A 19,708-nucleotide genomic window follows, 5' to 3' on the forward strand; every position below is an offset into this window, starting at 1 on the left:
TGTGCGTGCGGCACGGGAGTCGCCCGGTAAACAGAAATTTCAAGTTGGCAACCCTAGTTCTAAGCCACTGTTCATTCTAGTAGTCTTATCTGTGGGCCCAAAAATATTGAATGATGACAGAAGTGAAGGGGGGGTGGTAGGTGGGGCTGAGAGAGCCCCTTCAAGAACTGCCCTTGAGAGAACAGCTCTGAAAGAACGTATGACTGACCCAAGGTCAAGCCAGCAGCTGCATGTGGAGGAGTGGGGAATCAAACCCGGTTCTTCCAGAGTAGAGTCCGTGCTCCTAACCACTACACCAAACTGGCTTAGTAAGCATGGACATGTTAGAGGCACCATCAAGCCTGAACAGCGATGCCAGCCTCCAGTTGGGACCTGGGGATCCCCCAGAATTACAGCTCATCCACAGACTCCAGAGATCAGTTCCACTGGAGAAAATGGATGATTTGGAGGGTGGACTCTATGGCATTGTACCCTACTGAGGTCCCTGTCCTCCCCAGGCTCCACATTGAAATCTCCAGGCGTTTCCCAACCTGGATCTGACATCCCTACCCCCCATCCCCTGCCAGTGACCAGGGGGACCTGGAAACCCTCGCCTGAAGTCATCAGGGAATATTGCAGATAACTCGGATGTTTTTAGCAAAGATTTGGATATTCTGTATAACAGTTGGGAAGCTATTGTTCCACTACGATATTTCTAATGGTGCATAAGATGGGAAGATCCCTGGCCCTTTGCTGAAATGCTGAAATATGAGTTCTAAGCATGTAGACTTGGAGCAAATATAGCTCTGAAACCAAGGAGACTGAAGGCCAGTGTGGTGCAGTGGTTAGAGTGTCAGACTAGGATCTGGGAGACGCAGGTTCGAATCCTGACTCTGCCATGGCAGCTTGCTGGGGGTTGGTTCACACAGTTGTTGTGAAGATAACACAGAGGAGAGGATAACAATATACACTGCTTTGGGTCTCCATTGGCGAGGAAGGTAGGGCATAAATGAAGTAAAGGAATGGATAAATGATGTTGGCTGTTGAGAGTATCATGAAGTTCCCAGTCAGGATTTGACATCAAGAGGAGACCTTGGAACTGAAAGGAACCCAAGCTGACGTATGGGGCACTTTGGTATTGTCTGTGATGAGATATTCAGAGCCATAATTTGGGCTGGAAAGTACCGTCAAATCACAGCCAACTTATGGTCATCCCACAGGGTTTTCAGGGCAAGAGACGTTCAGAGGTGGTTTGCCATTACCTGCCTCTGCAGGGTGACCCTGGACTGGGTGGTCTCCTATCCAGGCACTAACCCAGGGCGGACCCTGCTTAGCTTCAGAGATCTGACAAGATCAGGCTAGCCCGGGCCCTCCAGGTCAGGCCACCCATAATTTAGATGGCTGCAAACAACGGGAAGATGAAATGGGCCATCCCATTTGGTAAATAGGACCTAAAAATGGTGGCCACTGATATTATCCTGCCACAAATGGACCGCAGTGACTCATCCAAGGTTGCACCCCACCAGTGTTCACTGTGCAAAAATGATTCTAGTCCGATTACAGTCCACGAATTTGCTTCTTCTTTATTTTTTTATTTTACGTCATGCAGTGCTGCTGCTGCTGCTGCTTCCAACAATTGCCATGCGACTACAGATTCCCCAGGTAAACAATCTGTTTCCCTCAATGCTTCGTCAGGTCGCTTTATACTTGGAGCCCATGCTCTACGTCTCCTACTCAGAATTAGTCTTGTATTTTCTTGGCATCTGCTAGCTCTCATGACGTAAAATAAAGAAACAAAAGAAGAAGAAGCAAATTCATGGACCGTAATTGGACTGATATTATCCTGGCTTGGGGAGAGAAATGGGGAAGTTTGAAGAAAGGGAAACAGGCCTTTAAAATGACTGGGACAAGTATCCAGATCAGCAGTCTAGACTTCTGTGCTGCTGGTACACTTTGACTTATATTAAAATGTATCTTGTCTTTTTCCTGGATATTACACTCATTAAGTAGGGTATTTCTTGCCATCATCTCAGATTTATTTATTTTTTGCTTCTTTATTAATGACGATAAGAAATTTCCACCTTGCACTCTGTATATAAAAGAACTGTAAAAGGAGGCTTACAACAATAGCAAATAATGCCGAGCTATAAAGATCTCACAAGATAACAGCAACCTAGATGCAATTGTCGTTCCAGCTGCTGCTGGGTGAATGGGTCCCTTGTTTTCTCTCCTTCTCCAGAACTGGAGTCCTTTATGGCTATATATTGCAGCAAACCAAAGAAAAGATCCTATAATTGAAGAGTGGGATGTGGGAACAGAGAGCCGTTGGAGTACATTCTGCCGTTTGTGAATATGTGTCCCCTGAAAAGAGAGAGAGTTCTAGATTTTAACCTGTGTAGGCACAGGAGGGCAGCCTGAAACGTCACGAGTAGCCTGATTTCGTCGGCGCTCGGAAGCGGAGTCGGCCAGGGTCAGTATTTGAGTGAGAGACCACGGGGTGGTTATGCAGAAGGCAGCAATGGCGATCCACTTTGGCTCATCTCTTTCCTTGAAACCTTATGGTCTTAGGGTCACCAGGAGTCAGTTGCAACTTGATGGCACACCATCATTATTAGGCACAGGAAACCAAGCATAATTTCTCTGGAAATAGAGCTGTGTGGTGTGGGCTTATTTGGACTATCGTGTGCAGTTCTGGTCACCGTATCTCAAAAACGATATTGCAGAGCTGGAAACAGTACAGAGGAGGGCAACCAGGATGATTAGGGAACTGGAGCACCTCCCTATGAGGAAAGCCTAGATTTTAACCTGTGTAGGCACAGGCGGGCAGCCTGAAACGCCACGAGTAGCCTGATTTCGTCGGAGCTCGGAAGCTAAGCGGAGTCGGCCAGGGTCAGTATTTGGGTGGGAGACCACGGGGTGGTTATGCAGAAGGCAGCAATGGCGACCCACTTTGGCTCATCTCTTTCCTTGAAACCTTATGGTTTCAGTTGCAACTTGATGGCACACCATCATTATTAGGCACAGGAAACCAAGCATAATTTCTCTGGAAATAGAGCTGTGTTGTGTGGGCTTATTTGGACTATCGTGTGCAGTTCTGGTCACCGTATCTCAAAAACGATATTGCAGAGCTGGAAACAGTACAGAGGAGGGCAACCAAGATGATTAGGGAACTGGAGCACCTCCCTATGAGGAAAGGCTGAAGAGTCTGGGACTTTTCGGGTTTGAAATGAGATGACTAAGGGAACATAGTAGAGAGTAATACCGTTATAATTGAAGAAGTAGAGAGTTATGCACGGGGGTGGAGAGAGTTGACACAGACGTTTTCCTCGCTCTCCCAAAGTATTGGAACTCGGCATCCAATAAAGATGATGGGCAGTAGATTCCGGATGGAGAAAAGGAAATATTTCTTTACGCAACAAGTGATTAAAACGTGGAATTTGCTCTTGGAGGATGTAATGATGGCCACAGGGATAGACAGCTTTAAAAGGGGATTAGGCAGATTCACGGAGGACACTTTCTGTCAGCGTCTACTTGCCATAGTGACTAAACAAGCCCTCCACATTCGGAGGCACAACATGAGGGGAAGGCTTCGGCCTCCAGAGTAACAGATCTTCCTTATCCAAGCCCAGCACTGAGGAGAAGTTCCACATTCAGAGGCAGTTCACCTCTGCTTACTGGTGCAGGAGGCAACATCAGGGAAGGCCTCGGCCTCTCTGCCCTGTTCTTGGCTCTCCAGAAGAACCGGTTGGCCAGTGTGTGAGACAGGAGGCTGGACTAGATGGCCAACCGGTCTGATCCAGTAGGGGTTTTCTATGTTCTTATCCAGTACGTTCCCATCCCATCCATTCAATAAACTCCATTTTATTTCTGAAGCTTAATATTCTTATGTCTGGGGCAGCCGCCCCCATCCCCAGATCCTGGTAAAAAATATCCCTGCTTTCTCTCCCCTTTCTGTGCTTGGCCCCTACTACTAGACATAAGAGAAGATTAACATAATCAGTACACCATTAGATGAGTTCCATAAATTGTATTGGATTCTAACCACTCTGTAATTACTGCACATCCGATTTGCAACAAAAGGTAATTATAGGCCCTGCTCGAAGCAAGGCTTCTTATAAAACTGAATGAAAAGTCTGATTCATCTCGCAAGGAGACCCGCCTACCCGCTCAGGCGCTGAGATTTCTTCCACCACCACCTTCTTATGCTCCTACCCCCACCCCCCGTTTCTAAGGAAGGGAAAACTCCTGAGACCTGTCTGAACATGGAGCTTTTTAGTATTTCAGTATAACTTGTAAAATAATGTTTTGATTATAAGGTTTCACCGACTTGAAGTGCAATTTCCAAACTCTTAATGACTCTCAGTGTTGGGGCTTTTTTCTTCTTCCCAACTTGTGAAATCCCCCTCTTGTTGCACAAATCTACCTATCTGATGTTGGCGAGAGATAAGTCAGATGAATTTCTGTGAAGACATATTTTGGTCTCCTCCGGTGGCTGAGTAGCAGAACGGTTTTGTTCTGTTTTCCCTTGGAAGAGCAGCAGGCAGTTCTTGGGAACGGTATTCCTGGCTCACACATGCGGGAGAAAGCAGGGGCCAGATACTGAGATGGTAGAATGGACAACACGGCTTGAGCCCAGAAGCTGCCTTGCACCAGCCATTGGGTTGGTTAGTTAAGGGCAGTATTGCCTGCTGTGAGTGGCCGTGGCTCTCCAGGGACTCGGATGGAGGTCTTTTGCATGACCTGCTCCTTGAATCTTTTTACTTGGTTCAGAATGCTGCAGCCGTAGTGTTGACTGGAGTGAGTCGTAGGGACTATATCATTCCAGTCTTATTCCTATCAACACTAGCTTCCAGTTAGGTGCTGTTTTTGACCTTTAAAGCCCTATACAGCCTGGAACCAGTCTTCCCTCTAAGCTGAGTTAGTGTGAGCGAGCTCACAGTTTTTTAGCCTCCGGCTCACACATCTTTGTCTTAGCTCAGGAAGGATGGCTCCAAAGCAAACGAATTTATGCAGCAACCAAATCACTCGCTCACAGGGCTTTTTTTTTGTAGAAAAAGCCCAGCAGGAACGTCTCTCTGCCACCTCATTGTATGTGTGAACAGGGGATGAGTCATCTCAAGAGAACTGAATTAGGCCTAGTCTATATGTGCAACATAGAATGGGCCGGTAGACCTCGTGCGTGGAAGAATGCTCTCCTATGCTTTAGACTGCAGATGTGGAATGCCATTTTTTCTCCTGCGTATAACAAAAACCTATCTTTTGGTGTAGTGCTTAGGAGCGTGGACTCTAACCTGGGAGAACCAAGTTTGATTCCCCACTCCTCTACATGCAGCTGCTGGTGTGACCTTGGGTCAGTCATAAGTTCTCTCAGAGCTGTTCTCTCAAGGACAATTCTCGAAAGAGCTCTCTCAGCCCCACCTACCTCACAGGGTGTCTGTTGTGGGGAGGGGAAGGGAAAGGAGATTGTAAGCCGCTCTGAGACTCCTTTGGGTAGTGAAGGGCGGGGTAAAAATCCAATATCTTCTTCTACTTCTTGCAGGAAGAAAACTAGCATTGACTGACATAAAAGCTCACTGAAGTGCTATGGTTTTTATTTTAACTAGCAAGGCGTTTCTGTGTCAAGGATAATTCAAAACAGGGCCACCCGTATGCAGTCTCAAAAGGTACAGTCCTCTCTCCCATTTCGGGACTGTACCACTTCATTCTGCTGCACATGTATACCAGTCCTTACCCACAAGGGAGTTGTATTATAGACTTGCCGTGATTGTTGATTGTATTACCAATTTGCTTTCGAGTGGTACTAGTGTAATCTTTGGTAAATCATAGAACTACAAAGATGGGAAGGTCTAGTGGGTAAAGTGCTGGACTCAGGTAGCGGTGGGATAATTAGGGCAGGGGTTCCCCTGGTTTCAGGGGCTCTTATATGTCGCCAGCCAGCTGGGCTGTAGAGGAAGCCTCAGCCCCTCCCACATCAACATCATTGGCGTGATGACTTCACCAGGAAGTGACATCATATTGCATGTTGACACTCTGGCATTTTGAATGAAACTTTATGGTAACCAAAAAGCCAGGGCATTGACGTACTCAGCGTGATATGTCACTTCCTGCTGGCGTTATCATGGCATGCGTTTGAAGATCCTGGAATGGACCCGAGAGGCCCCCACTAAAAGACAGGTAAGTCCTGGCAACCATATTTCGTCCATCAGCCATGGTAGTTTACACAGTTGTACGGGGAAGATGGCTGCAACTTAAGGGTTTTCTCTATACGGTTGTACGGGTTAAGTCCCACCTGTAACGTAGAGGGGTTGTGGTGAAACAGTCTTCTGATTGCAGCATCGTGCCCTCAAACGGCTGGTCGCTCTGTGAACTAGGACACTGTTGCATGAAAATTCTCCAGAGAGATTTTTTTTTTAATTAAAAAAACAGATTGGTCATTTCTTCACTGGCATTGCACACGATAATTTCATCAGCGCTTCCAAGGACTAGAGTAGCATTAGGTGCAGCAAGCGGGGGGGGGGGGGATAATTCAAAATGCCATTGCCAGAAAAATGGCAAAGATAATTCTAAAACAATGGATGCTGTAAGACTTGCTGTTGTATCAGCATCCAGGTAGTAGGGCATTTAAATGTATAGATTGTATGTGGTGCAACGTGCAATGCATGCTAGATAGATTTAAGGATAATGCAGTCTCCCAGTGTGACGAAATACGAGCAAATGAAATCTTCTCCGTAGCCATTGTGCACTCAAGGATTGTGCTTTAGTGAATCAAGGACACCCCATCTAGTTGCCGCCACTGAGGTGAAATTGAACATACACAAAAAGAGCTTTAATCCTATAGCACTGTACATGATTCTATAGCTTTTAGTGCAGACATTTGGAATGAACATAGGAGGCAATGAGGTGCATATGTAGCCATGTCAGACCATCCATTTTGGACAATGGACAAGAATGCGCTTAACTTAACATGGTATAGTAACCATATAACGGCCCCGGTCACACAACAAAGTTGCCATGGGAGAGGCACAGATGGTGGGCGGATTATCCCGGCGCGATCACACCCCAACATCTGGGAAGTGGAGCGCACCTGTGGCTTACCGCCGACCAGGGCTTTTTTGTAGAAAAAGCCCAGCAGGAACTCATTAGCATATTAGGCCACACCCAACAGCAGAAACATATTAGCATATTAGGCCACACCCCCTGACAGCACAGCACATTAGCATATTAGGCCACACCCCACATGTTACCAGAAGTGTGGTCATCCAACCACACCCACCTTTTGCTTCTTATTCTGTTTACTTTGGTCCCTGCCACACGGCAGGGAAAACACCGGCCAAAGTGCGGCTAATTAGAGCCGCACCAAAATAGAGACGCTGCGGCGGGATCCCATGGATCCCCTTAGCCGCGGCGCCGTTGCTCCCCGGCACGATCAGATGCCGGGGAGGAAGCTACAGTCGGGAGGGGGAGGCTGCCGAACTGCGCATGTCTGAGCATGCACAGTTCGGGCAGGAGCCGGGGACGAGCCGCCAAAAGGATGCGCCGGCAATCCCACGGCCGGCTTTGATGTGGCCTTCTTGGATGAACCACCACGGTAGGTGGTTCATTTTTGCAGCGGGATTTTGGGTGGAAGGGGCGGATCGGGAACGGCCGCGCAACACCTCCCAGATGTTGCGGTGGGATCGCGCCCGTTTGCTGCGGCCCCGATCTGTCCCTCTCACGGCCCAAAACCTCTCGTGTGACCGGGGCCTTTGTTGTCAAAACCCTGGGCTTTTTTTGTAGCAGGAACTCCTTTGCATGTTAGGCCACACACCCCTAATGTAGCCAATCCTAATGAGTGTCTGCTGTTAGGTGTGGCCTATTATGCTAATGAGTTCCTGCTGGGTGTGGCCAACTCAGGAGCCAGCCGGAACTCCGTTCCTGTGCGTTCCTGCCCCCGGGCTGCCTCCAGACAGCCGTGGTGTGATCGCGCCGGCGCGCAGCATTCCCCTCCGGTCCCTCGTTTACCCGCCGGCGCTGAGGGAAGGACCCGTGGTGTGCCACCGGCGCGTCTGATCGCATAATCGCGGATCAAACTGCGCCAGGGCAATTAGCCACACCTCCCCCCGCCCACAATATCCGGCCCGTGTGACTGGGACCAACATTTGGTTTCATTGGTTACAAGCCTCAATTCAAAGTGTTGGTTTCAACCCTTAAATCTTTACATTATTTGGACATTCTCCATTATCAACCTACCTGGACCCTAAAGTCATCCAATGAGGCCTGGAAAGTCTTACCATGTGACAGGGGCTCTGTCAGTGTGAGGGCTGAGATGGTGGGTTTCCCTCTCCCCCGCCATGGAGCACTCTGGGCTCTTTCTCTTTTAGTGATCAGGAGGATTATAATCTTTTCCTAGCGAGCCCTTGGGCTAAGTAGAGGTGTCTAGGCTTCTACTCTGTTGCCGGCTAACTTGTGTGGTTTTGTATGTTTGGTTGATTTTAGATTGTATTTTGCTTGTTTATTTTTGCTTTTATGGCCTTTGCTGACAGAAAAATGTGAATAGATGCATGAGTAAGTGTGCTGTTACCATTGAACTATGGACCAGAAGGTTGGCTATTACTGATCTCCTGTTCCTTAGTGAGAGACAGAGACAGAGAGAGAGAGATGAGAGACAGACAGATATGAGAGAGAGAGAGAGAGAGAGAGAGAGAGAGAGAGATAGATATGCAGCCAAATATAATAGAATGAACTGCCTGTGGAGCCCTGCTCGAGGACTATTCCTGAATGCAGGAAGGGAATATTCAAACTAGACCCTCTTGATGTTAGTCAAAAGCAAGGTGGGAAATTAAAGTTAAAAGAATAGCAAGTGACCACAGCAGGGTATAAATTCTCCATGGGAAGATTCCCAGGGAACCAAAAGACTTGCATCATAGATCACGGATGGCACCATCCGTGATAGTTCTCACAAGGGACGGGGTGTGGGTGTTTTGGCTCTTTTCCTGCTACCAAGGCACTCATGAGGAGCCAGAGAGCAGGGAGAGGTTCAGGCCTCCTGCTGACAGAGCCTTAGAGTTGGGAGGGGTCTTGTTGGCCATCTAGTCTAACCCCCTTGCTCAGTGCAGTAAAAGCAAGGCTAGAACATTCTTGACTGATGGCGGAAGATCTCCAGTTAAGTGGAGGTCTCCTCTTCTAGGTAACTGCTTCCATTGTCACACCGCTCTTAGAGTTAGGTTGTTTCTCCCAATTTCCAACCAAAACGTACCTTCCTGTAATTTTAGATCTAGTCTTATCCACTGGAAGTCATGGAAGCAGTAATAGAATTCACATTCCTGGGATCCAAGATCACTGCAGATGGTGACTGCAGCCATGAAAGTAAAAGATGCCTGCTCCTTGGGAGAAAAGCGATGGCAAACCTAGACAGCATAATAAAAAGTAGAGACATCGCCCTGCCAACAAAAGTCTGTATGGTCAACAGCATTGGCTTATAGGAATGATGTCATCACTGTGTGCCTCTGCTATAATAAAGCCCAAGCCCAGCAAAACTTCAAAATAGACCTGATGGGGATGATCCAACATTAGGACCTTTTGCCTTTTGTTTAGAAGCTAATTAGTAGGAAGGAAGTTGATCTAGAAAGTTGGTTCTAGATCAAATCAAGCCTGAGCGCTCCCTAGAATAATAACAACAATAATAATAATATACTTTATTGTCATTGTACATAGTACAACGAAATTAAAGATGCAATCATTTCGGTGATCTACAACAATATTCATATACACTCACACACCATTCACTACTGTCCCATAACTCTCTTAAGGTTCACATAACAACTTAAAACCACCAATGTCACCCAAATTCCAGTTTCATACAGCATTTAAGGCAATAATAGCTCTCGAATAAAAACTATTCGAGTCTGTATGGTCAAAGCAATGGTATTCTCAGTAGTAATGTATGGCCGAGTGCTGAAGAATAGATTCTTTTGAATTATGGTGCTGGAGAAGACTCTTGAAAGTCCCTTGGACTGCAAGGAGATCAAATCAGTCAATCCTAAAAGAACTCAACCCTGACTGTTCCCTGGAAGGCCAGATACGGAGGCTGAAGCTCAAATACTTTGGCCACCCAATGAGAAGGGAGCACTCACTGGAGAAGACCCTGATGCCGGGAAAGATTGAAGGTCAAAGAAGACGGGGACGGCAAAGGATGAGATGGTTAGAGATTGTTAATGAACATGAAATTAAGCAGACTCCGCAGGATGATGGATGACGGGAGGGCCTGGCATGATGTGGTCCATGGGGTCGCGAAGAGTCAGACTCAACTGTGCGACAGAACAACAACAACAACTTACCCACCGGAACAATAGAGAACAAGTCTTTTCTCTTGTCCATGCCACGGTCCATCGGGGATTTGAAGAGTGCAGTCATGCCTTCGCTCAGTTCTCTGTTTCTTGTAGGGTTGCCAGTTCAAGGTTGGGAAATTTCTGGAGATTTGGTGGCTTGGGAAGAGCAGGGTTAGGGTTAGGGAAGGGGCCTCAAAGGTGTATAATGCCATAGAGTCCACCTTCCAAAGCAGCTCTTTTCTCCAGGGCTACTGAGCTCAGTAACTTGGAGACCAGTTGTAATCCCAGGAGATTTCCAACCACCATCTGGAGACTGGCAGCTCTGGTTCCCCAGCTGAACATTCCCAAATTCCTTCCATCTTTACTCACAGGACTTCTTTTCGAGACCTCCCAGCTGTCTTTTTTCTCCTCCTCTGAATCTGTTCCCGTTTGTCTATACTTTTCTTAAAGCATGGTACCCAGAACTGGACATCTTGCTAGGGCAGTCTACCTTATGAATATGCAGAGAACCATTAATGCAGCAGAAGGAGAATATTTATTTCCAGACTCTCCCTGCTGATGGTTCTCCAGTATGGCTTCCACCTTTGCCCAGCTTTCCCAGTACAGAAATGATCATTTGAATTCATTTCCCCCCCTCTTTTTATATGTTTCAAAGCACTTCACAACAGTGATCCTTGGTCTTTGCAGCTGTATTGCCAGGGAGGCCGAGGTTATTTATTATTTCTCCTGTTACAGATCAAGGAGGTGTGGGGCTGAGGCCTACAAAATGTTGTCTCGCTTACAACCGTCTACTGAACTCAATTGATGAGGTGATATTTGAACTGGGGATTTCCTGCATCACTTTCCTGCCGCTGTTCTGCCCCAGGTCTCTTGAGAGACATAAAGCACACATTTTACCTCATAAAAGAATATTTCTTTTCTCATGTCATTTCCCTCCACACACACTAAGGCAGGGGGAGGGGCAGGAGCTGCCTGTGCCTCAGGGCTCCCTCCCCTCTCGTTCTCGATACTATCTTTTTCTGACAAGTCTCTGCATACGTGCCCAATTTTGTCGGCGTCCCCCCCCCCACCCGGTTTCTGACTGTATTCTTCTACTCTGCTTGAAGACTTAAGCAGTCACTTTTGAAATAATCTAGGCTGCGGTCACACACACTAAATAATCCACGTTCAGTCCACTTTCAATGCACTTTTGAATTGGATTTTGCCAGATCACACAGTAAAAATCCAGTTGGAAAGTGCATAGCAAGTGGATTATTTAGTGCAGTGATGGTGGACCTTTTAGAGACCGAGTGCCCAAACTGTGACCCAAAACCCACTTATTTATCGCAAAGGGCCAACACGGCAATCCTTATACTAATAGCCAAGTTGCCCCCGTGAGTGCGGATATCTAAATCCGCGCTCCGGGGGCAGCTGGGGGGCAGAGAGAGGTTTGTGCACACGTGGGGCCGTCCCCACGTGTGCACAAAAATGCTAAAAGTTGGGGAAAAATCGGGGGGAAAGGAAACGAACGGCCAGAGAGGCCCAGCAGCGGCGGCGGCGAGAGATAGGTGAGGAGGGGGAAGACAGTCGGGGAGGGGAAGAGAAACTGCCGAGGGCCCGGCGGATGTAAGCCGTGCGGGCCTTGGTTCACAGGAAAAAAAAGAAAGAGAGAGAGAGAGTGGGGGGGGGAAGAGGCGAGTATCGCGGGTCCCCCTCTTGTTTAACCTGAATACTGAGGGTTTACTTTAGAAAAAATAACTCACACGTTAACTTAAGATGATCCAAACAAAGTAAGGAAAGCAATCCCAAATACTTTCATTTACTTGAAATTATCTGGCAGAGAATTCGACACGTTAATGGTGGTCTAAGCCTGGCTGGGGCGATGGCACGCGTGCCCACAGAGAGGGCTCTGAGTGCCACCTCTGGCCCCCGTGCCATAGGTTCGCCACCACTGATTTAGTGTATGTGACTGCAGCCCTAGTTTCTACTGATTTATTAATTTCTTGTCAAAGATCCGCCAGCGCTAAATGATGTTGCACACTGGAGGTGGATGCAGCCGCAGCCCTTCGCCTTATTCAATATGCAAATCACGAATTATAATTTATGTAGTGTAATAAAGGCTACATTGAGCTTGCTCTCTCTCTCTCTCTCTCTCTCTCTCTCTTGCTTTTAAACACCTGTGAGTATGAAACATCTCTTGCCCTAAAGGCTTAAAACCTGAGATGTCCAAGAAGATGGGGCCAGCTCTTACAGGGGAATAAAAAAAGAGTGGTAGAGATTATCTGTAGCAAGAACAAGACTGATAGGATTCCTAGATTGATGTGTGGGCGAATGAACACAATCACCCTCAAGGACATTCACTTTGTAGGCTCCACCCTTCCCGAACTCTGGTGCTGCTTTATCAGCCAGCCCTTCACCCGTCCCGTGATGCTTGCTTTGATTAACAATATTTCTTAGAGATACTCTCAAGCCTCCCTCCGCTCTGCCCCTGTGCTGGAAGGACACGGCAAAAAGAATCGGTCTTCTTTTCGAACCTTTCCTTGAAATTTACTTAGAATCATGGCATTGTAGAATCGCAGAGTTGGAAGGGGGCCATACAGGCCATCTAGTCCTAGGTAAGGTAAAGGTTCCCTTGCTCGAAAGCCAGTCGAATCCGACTCTAGGGTTGTGGTGCTCATCTCTGTTTCAGAGCCGAAGAGCCAGCGCTGTCCGAAGCCGTTTCCGTGGTCATGTGGCCGGCATGACTAAACACCAAGGCGCACGGAACGCTGTTACCTTCCCACCGAAGTGGTACCTATTTATCTACTTGCAATTTCTTGCTTTCGAACTGCTAGGTTGGCAGGAGCTGGAACTAGAGACGGGAGCTCACTCCGTCATGCGGCACTCAGGTCTCGAACTGCTGAACTACCGACCTTCCACAGCCTGCAGTTCAGCATCTTAATTACTTGAGCCACCGCAGGTTTACATCTAGTCCTACCCCCTGCTCAATGCAGGATCAGCCTAGAAGAGCATCCATGACAAGGGTTTGTCCAGCCGTGGCTTAACGACTGCCAGTGAGGGGGAGCTCACCACTTCCCTAGGCAGCTGATTCCACCGCTGCACCACTCTTACTGTCAAACAGTTTTCCCTAATATCTAGCTGGTACCTTCCCGCCCTTCATTTAAACCCATTCTTGAAAGTCCTACCCTCTGCTGCCAACAGGAACAGCTCCCCGCCCTCCTCTAAGGGACAGCCCTTCAGAGACTTCAAGAGAGCAATCCTGTCCCCCTCTCAACCTTCTCTTCTCCAGACTGAACATTTATTTATTTATTTGGATTTATATCCCGCTCTCCCCACAAGCAGGCTCAGGGCAGGTTCCAACAATATAAAATACAATACATTTAAAACCACTTTAAACAACAGTATAAAATAACACAAACTCTAACATATATCATATATCTTAGTGGTTATCAGGGGTCATTTCCTGCAGGAGCGCACAGGAGCGGAGCTCCGGCAGTAAAGAGCCCAGGGGACGGGCAAATGCAACAAGCCCCACCCCCTGCTCCCAGCAGCCCTCAGTCAGAGCAAGAAGCAGCCAGGTAAGCTGCAGAGCTCTCCCCGGCCCCCCGGTCCAAAACAGTCCAGTGGAACCTTTAAGACCAAGTTTTATTCGGGTACAAGCTCTCCCTCCTCTCCAAGGGCAGATCTGCACGTCCCCCCCCCAATAGCTAGCAATCCAAAACAGTCCAGTGGTGCCTGAGCAATGGGTGTTGCCTTCTGACACACAATAAGTTATGCTAATGAGTTATGTTAATAAGCTCCTGCACCTCTTTTTCTATGAAATGACCCCTGGTGGTTATGATGGCATTAAAAAATTAAGGATCCAGGCCACTGATGGAGGGCCAGCCAAAGGAGGGGGACATCCGCCCCCTCGAGCAAAAGCCCGGTGGAAAAGCTCCGTCTTACAGGCTCTGTGGAATTGTAAGAAATCCCACAGGGCCCTGACCTCACGCGGGAGCTCATTCTATCAGATGGGGGTGAGGGCTGAAAAGGGTTCCTTCCAGGGCTTGTTCTCCAGGCCCCCGGATCATCCTCGTCGTTTTCCTCTGCACCCACTCCATTCCGTCCACATCCTTTTTGAAGTGAGGCCTCCAGAACTGCACACAACAATCCAGGTGGCCAATGCAATGTACAGCGGGACTATCACATCTTGCGATTTGGATGTTATACCTCTGTTGATCCACCACAAAATTGCATTTGCCTTTTTTGTTGCCGCATCACATTGGCTGCCTACAGTGCACCTGTGCTCCAAGATCTTGTTCACACACACTCTGCTACCCAGAAGCGGTTCCCCCATCCAGTGTGCGTGTTCCTCATTTTTTTTACCCAGATATAGAACTCAGCACTTATCCTTGTGAAATTGCATCTTGTTCACATGCACCCTCTTTTCCAGTGTGTTCAGATCTCGTTGAATTCTATATCTTCTGGCGTGCTCACTGCTCCTCCCAATTTGGTGTCATCCTCAAATTTAATGAGTAGCACCTCCACACCAATGTTCCCTCTAAGCTGTGGGGTCTTGTGAGCAAAAATTCTACTTTGTGAGCCACTGGCATTAAAGTTGTGAGCGAGCGATTTGGCTTCTGCATAAATTAGTTTGCTCTGGAGCCATCCTTCCTGAGCAAAGACAAAAATGTGTGAGCTGGAGGCTAAAAAACTGTGAGCTAGCTCACACGAACTCAGCTTAGGAGGAACAATGCTCCACACCCTCCAACTTTTATAAAATATTGAAAAGTACCAGGCCCAGAACCGAGCCCTGTGGTACCCCACTGGACACCTCCCTCCATTCAGATGAAATGCCACCAACAACTACTCTTTGAGTCCAGTTCTCCAGCCAGTTCCCTATCTACCCTAACTATCTGAGAGTCCAGTGGTGTGCCCCAGTTTGGTGAGCTGCTGTGGTAATTAAGATCCAGCAAATTGAGTGACCATCCAAGAGGTGAGAATGCTCATCCCTTGCCAGCTTCCCTTGACCTGTAGGATCAGACTACAGGTCTGTCTAGTCCACCACCTCATGCCCCACAACAGCTTTTCCAGATTGTTCTAGGAAACCCACGAGCAGAGCATGAAGACAGCAGTGGCTTTTCAACAGCCATATATATTTTGCCCATTTTTTTTCCAGTTGGATGTTGCAAATGGACTCTGCTGCCATTTTTTCCGCACACGCAACATCCTTGTTCCACATTGGCATTGAGAACCTGTCCGTTGTCTCCCCAAGCAAGAAATTGGGGGGGGGCATCTTCCCATTGCCCATTTGAGGGATCACCTGCCAAGTAAGAAGTGGAATTTCCCCCCCAACTGCCTGAGTAATTCTGGTTTGGGAAGCAGTGCCGGGTATGTGATAGTAAGCAGCAAGAGAGTTTCAGTCCACACCCGCCTGCCAGTGGGTATCCAATCCCAAACGGAAATGGAAGTTATTTCTTGAGGCTTCTGGAAGGACACCAGGCAATCTGTTTCTCTGCTGGAGGGATGCCCTCAGGAAGACTGTACCTACAGACAACTGCAGTCTGGGACTTCAGGACTCCCTGCAGCCAACCTGCCGTGGATTTAATTGACGAGGAATCTCTGTACCCTAGACAGCTTCACTGGGGAGAATTGTGGCCTCCATGGCTGAAGATATTGGCCATCTCTGAAGCCCACAGTACAAGATTCAACTAGTTATTTTTTTTTAATAATACTTCCTTACAACCACTAGGCTTCCTGACATGACTTCCCTAGTCATTTGCCACTCTGCCATCCTTCCCGGCAGCAACATATGTCGCGGCCTATGGCAGATTCCCACAAGTTCACTGGCTGCTTTCCCTTTCTATCCTGTAGCTCAGTCTCTCTCGTGTGCCTGTTTCCTAAGCCCTTCTCTACCCTAGTACTCAGCCTGCTTAGTTCTTCAAATTTTGTCTCCCCGTTCTCAGCATCTCCTTCCACCAATGAAGCACTATTCTCCCTGCTCCTGAGTCTTGTTTAAGACTTCCCCATCAAGTAATTAGGCCTGCTACTGCGTTCTGGGAAGTCGCAGTCATTGTCAAACTTGCTTGACTTCTCTCTCAGCAGTTACAATGTTTGTGGACATTCTGCGCGTTTACTGCAATTCAGCCAATGACTTAGAAGAAGCTCTGAGAGGTGAACCACGTGGTTTATAGTAGTAGTGATAATAATGAAATCCTATTAGGGCAGATTTTGCAATTCATTCATGGTCCTCCCCCACCCACTGGACTTTTGTTTGGATCAAAACTCAATATATGGGCAATCCAGTGAACAATCAGAGAGACTTTTGGTATGTTTCGTTTGTTATCCCTGGAATCCATATTTATATGATTCTGAGATCTTCAGTTTTAGGAATCCTGGAAAAGCACACCTGCGTTTTGCAGAATTGAAACAAAAATGATAATAGTGTCGGGGGGGGGGGGGAAACCTTTCAAAGCTATCTTTTGTGTCCTGGAAAGCATTTTAAAGTTTTTAAAAACATAATTGGCAAAGTGAGGGCTGATTTTGAAGGGGGTTCTCTTTATGCTGTTGTTTCTGTCTTGCAGAGTTTCACAATTGCATTCTTCTGAATCATAGAAACAAGAGCAAAAAAAAAAAAAAGCCCCAAAACAAACTTCAAATGTAGCTCTTTATGTGCCAAAAGCATTTGAAAGGGGCTTCTGTTACTTGTGTTGCAACACATGCATTCCCTTTTCCCACGATCCCCAGTTCTCAGGGTTCCATAAATGTATGCCCACATGACTCCCCCCCCCTTTGTTTGTGGCCTCCATGGATGTGGGGAAGGCGGGGATGAGTGTGAGCTCTGCTTTTCCAAGTTCCCCAGAGCTCCACATAAAATTGCCCATACAAAACCCCTGGATTAAAGATGGGACAAAACAACTAATTGAGATGGAGCGGCTTGTTCTTAGTTTTCATCCTAATACAACTAAAAATGCACAGATTGTGCAAAGGCTGTGAGTGCCTCTGCATAGTTTAGAAATTATCCCGCTTACATGTGATTAAATAATTAAAAGGATTAAATAAATAATGGTGGCTTAAAGAAGGAGGAATTAAAACTCCAACAATCCGCCTCCTCCTAGTGTATTAGCATAATGATCTTCACTGACGCGGCCGCTGAGTCGTTTTGAAAGACGGTTGCATGCATCTCCAGTGTAAATCGTACTATCGTAACATAACTTTGTGGGTGATGGCTTAGTTCCAGACCTGCCCATACTGCACAGTGGGGGGTGCCATGCACTTTGCAGGATCAAATTCATGCCTCCAGTGTAGTAAAAAAAGAGGTTCTGTTTTGCAGAGGCCAAAGATTTGAACATAAGAGTAGCCAATGTTGGATCAGGCCAATGGCCCGTCCAGTCCAACACTCTGTGTCACACAGTGGCCAGAAATACCAGGTGCCATCAGGAGGTCCACCAGTGGGGCCAGGACTCTAGAAGCCCTCCCACTGTTGACCCCCCCCCAAGCACCAAGAATACAGAGCATCACTTGCCCCAGACTGAGAGTTCCTACCTATACCTTGTGGCTGATAGCCACTGATGGACCTCTGCTCTATATGTTTATCCAATTCCCTCTTGAAGCCGTCCACAGATCTAAGCTATTTCCTGTGCAAGGTCAGCGTGCTTACCAGAGGATGCGGACAGATAGTACAGGGCCATCCACTCTGTGACATCACATACCTGTTTTGCCAAGACGGGAGATGTGTCACCACAACCACAGCATTGACATTTCTCCTAATACAGCTGAATCTGAAGTTGCAGTCTGCCTTGTGTGGATTAGTTGCTCGTTCCTTCCATTTATTTCCAGATTCAAGCAGGGCAGAGGCTGCAACCTCCCACAGCCCATGGGAATCTCACTGGGGCGCCTCCATTGACTTAAGTGGCTATTCCACATGTCCCCACATGTACAGGTCAGGTCTTTTGCATGCAACTGGATGTGCAGGAAACTATCCCAGCCAAAGACGGCGGATGTACTATGGAAAGGTATACCGGGCCTTCCTGTGTATGGAATGTGGGACCAAGTGAGTCTCACATGTCTGCTGTCAAACTGTGTGCATGGTTTGCAGGTTACAAGGTCGTCAACTTAGAGTGCCCGTCAAGAGTTTGGCCTTCACCTGGATGGCCCAGGTTAACCCAGTCTTATCAGATCACAGAAACCAAGCAGGGTCGGCCCTGGTTAGTACTTGGATGGGAGACCACCAAAGAAGTCCATGGTTGCTACGTAGAGGCAGGCACTGGCAAACCACCCATGAACATCTTGTGCCTCGAAAACCCTATGGGATCGCCTTAAGTCAGTGGCGGCTTGATGGCAGTTTCCACTACAATTGGAGTCTGGTTTGCACAGTGGTGCTTTTTCCCTCACAAGTATCTTTGAGGTACAGACTGGAGGGGAAAGGAGCCATTATTATCTTCCCCAACAGCCCTCGACATGGCACGCGTATAACCATTTCCAAGTCAGGTCTGGTTCAGTGCCCATACAAAAGCCAGCTTGGCGTAATATTTACTTGTGGACTAGCACTGTGGAGGGGCTGTGGGTCAGTGGAATAGCCTCTCTTTTGCATGCAGAAGGTCCCAGGTTCAATCCCTGGCATCTCCAGTTAAAGGACCAGGCAGTAAGTGATGTGGAAGATCTCCGCCTGAGACCCCAGAGAGCTGCTGCCAGTGTAAATACACTATACTGACTTTGATGGACCAAAGATCTGATTCAGTATAAGGCAGCGTCATGTCTGACCATGTATTTATGTGTGTGGGGTCAAGCTATGAGTCAGCCATGAAGCTCATGGGCCTATCTGGAGCCAGTCATTTTTAACCTATTCTACCTCGTAGGATGGGTGTGACAATGAATTTAAGATGTATGTTGTCCTGTGCTTCTTGGAGGTAGACTGGGATAAAACTGCGAAGAAGAAGAGGGGGAGGGGGAGATTGGATATATACTCCGCCCTTCACTACCCGAAGGAGTCTCAGAGCGGCTTACAATCCCTTTCTCTGCCCCTCCCCACAACAGACACCCTGTGAGGTAGGCAGGGCTGAGAGAGCTCTCTTGAGAACTGCCCTTGAGAGAACAGCTCTGAAAGAATTTATGACTGACCTAAGGTCACACCAGCAGCTGCATGTGGAGGAGCGGAAAATCAAACCCAGTTCTCCCAGATTCAGAGTCCGCACTCTTAAGCACTACACCAGACTGGTTCCCTACAATGAGATAAAGCAGAAGACGTAATAGTCCCAAAACAATTCCACTGCAGCCCTCTAATTATTCCATCTGGGTCTGTTTTGTGATGCCTGCAGCCTAGCAGTAATAATGTTTATTTAGTTGTTTGTATATTTACTAGGAAAAAGGCCCGTTGTGGAACTAAATACAACGGCCTCTAGAAAGAGGCTCTGGGCGGGTGCCCCGGCCTTGGACACTCAGTGTCAATTTGCTGTGGCAACCTC

This window comes from Gekko japonicus, unplaced genomic scaffold (genome assembly GCF_001447785.1).
Source record: "Gekko japonicus isolate JY-2015 unplaced genomic scaffold, Gekko_japonicus_V1.1 scaffold562, whole genome shotgun sequence".
In the NCBI taxonomy this organism is placed as follows: domain Eukaryota; kingdom Metazoa; phylum Chordata; class Lepidosauria; order Squamata; family Gekkonidae; genus Gekko; species Gekko japonicus.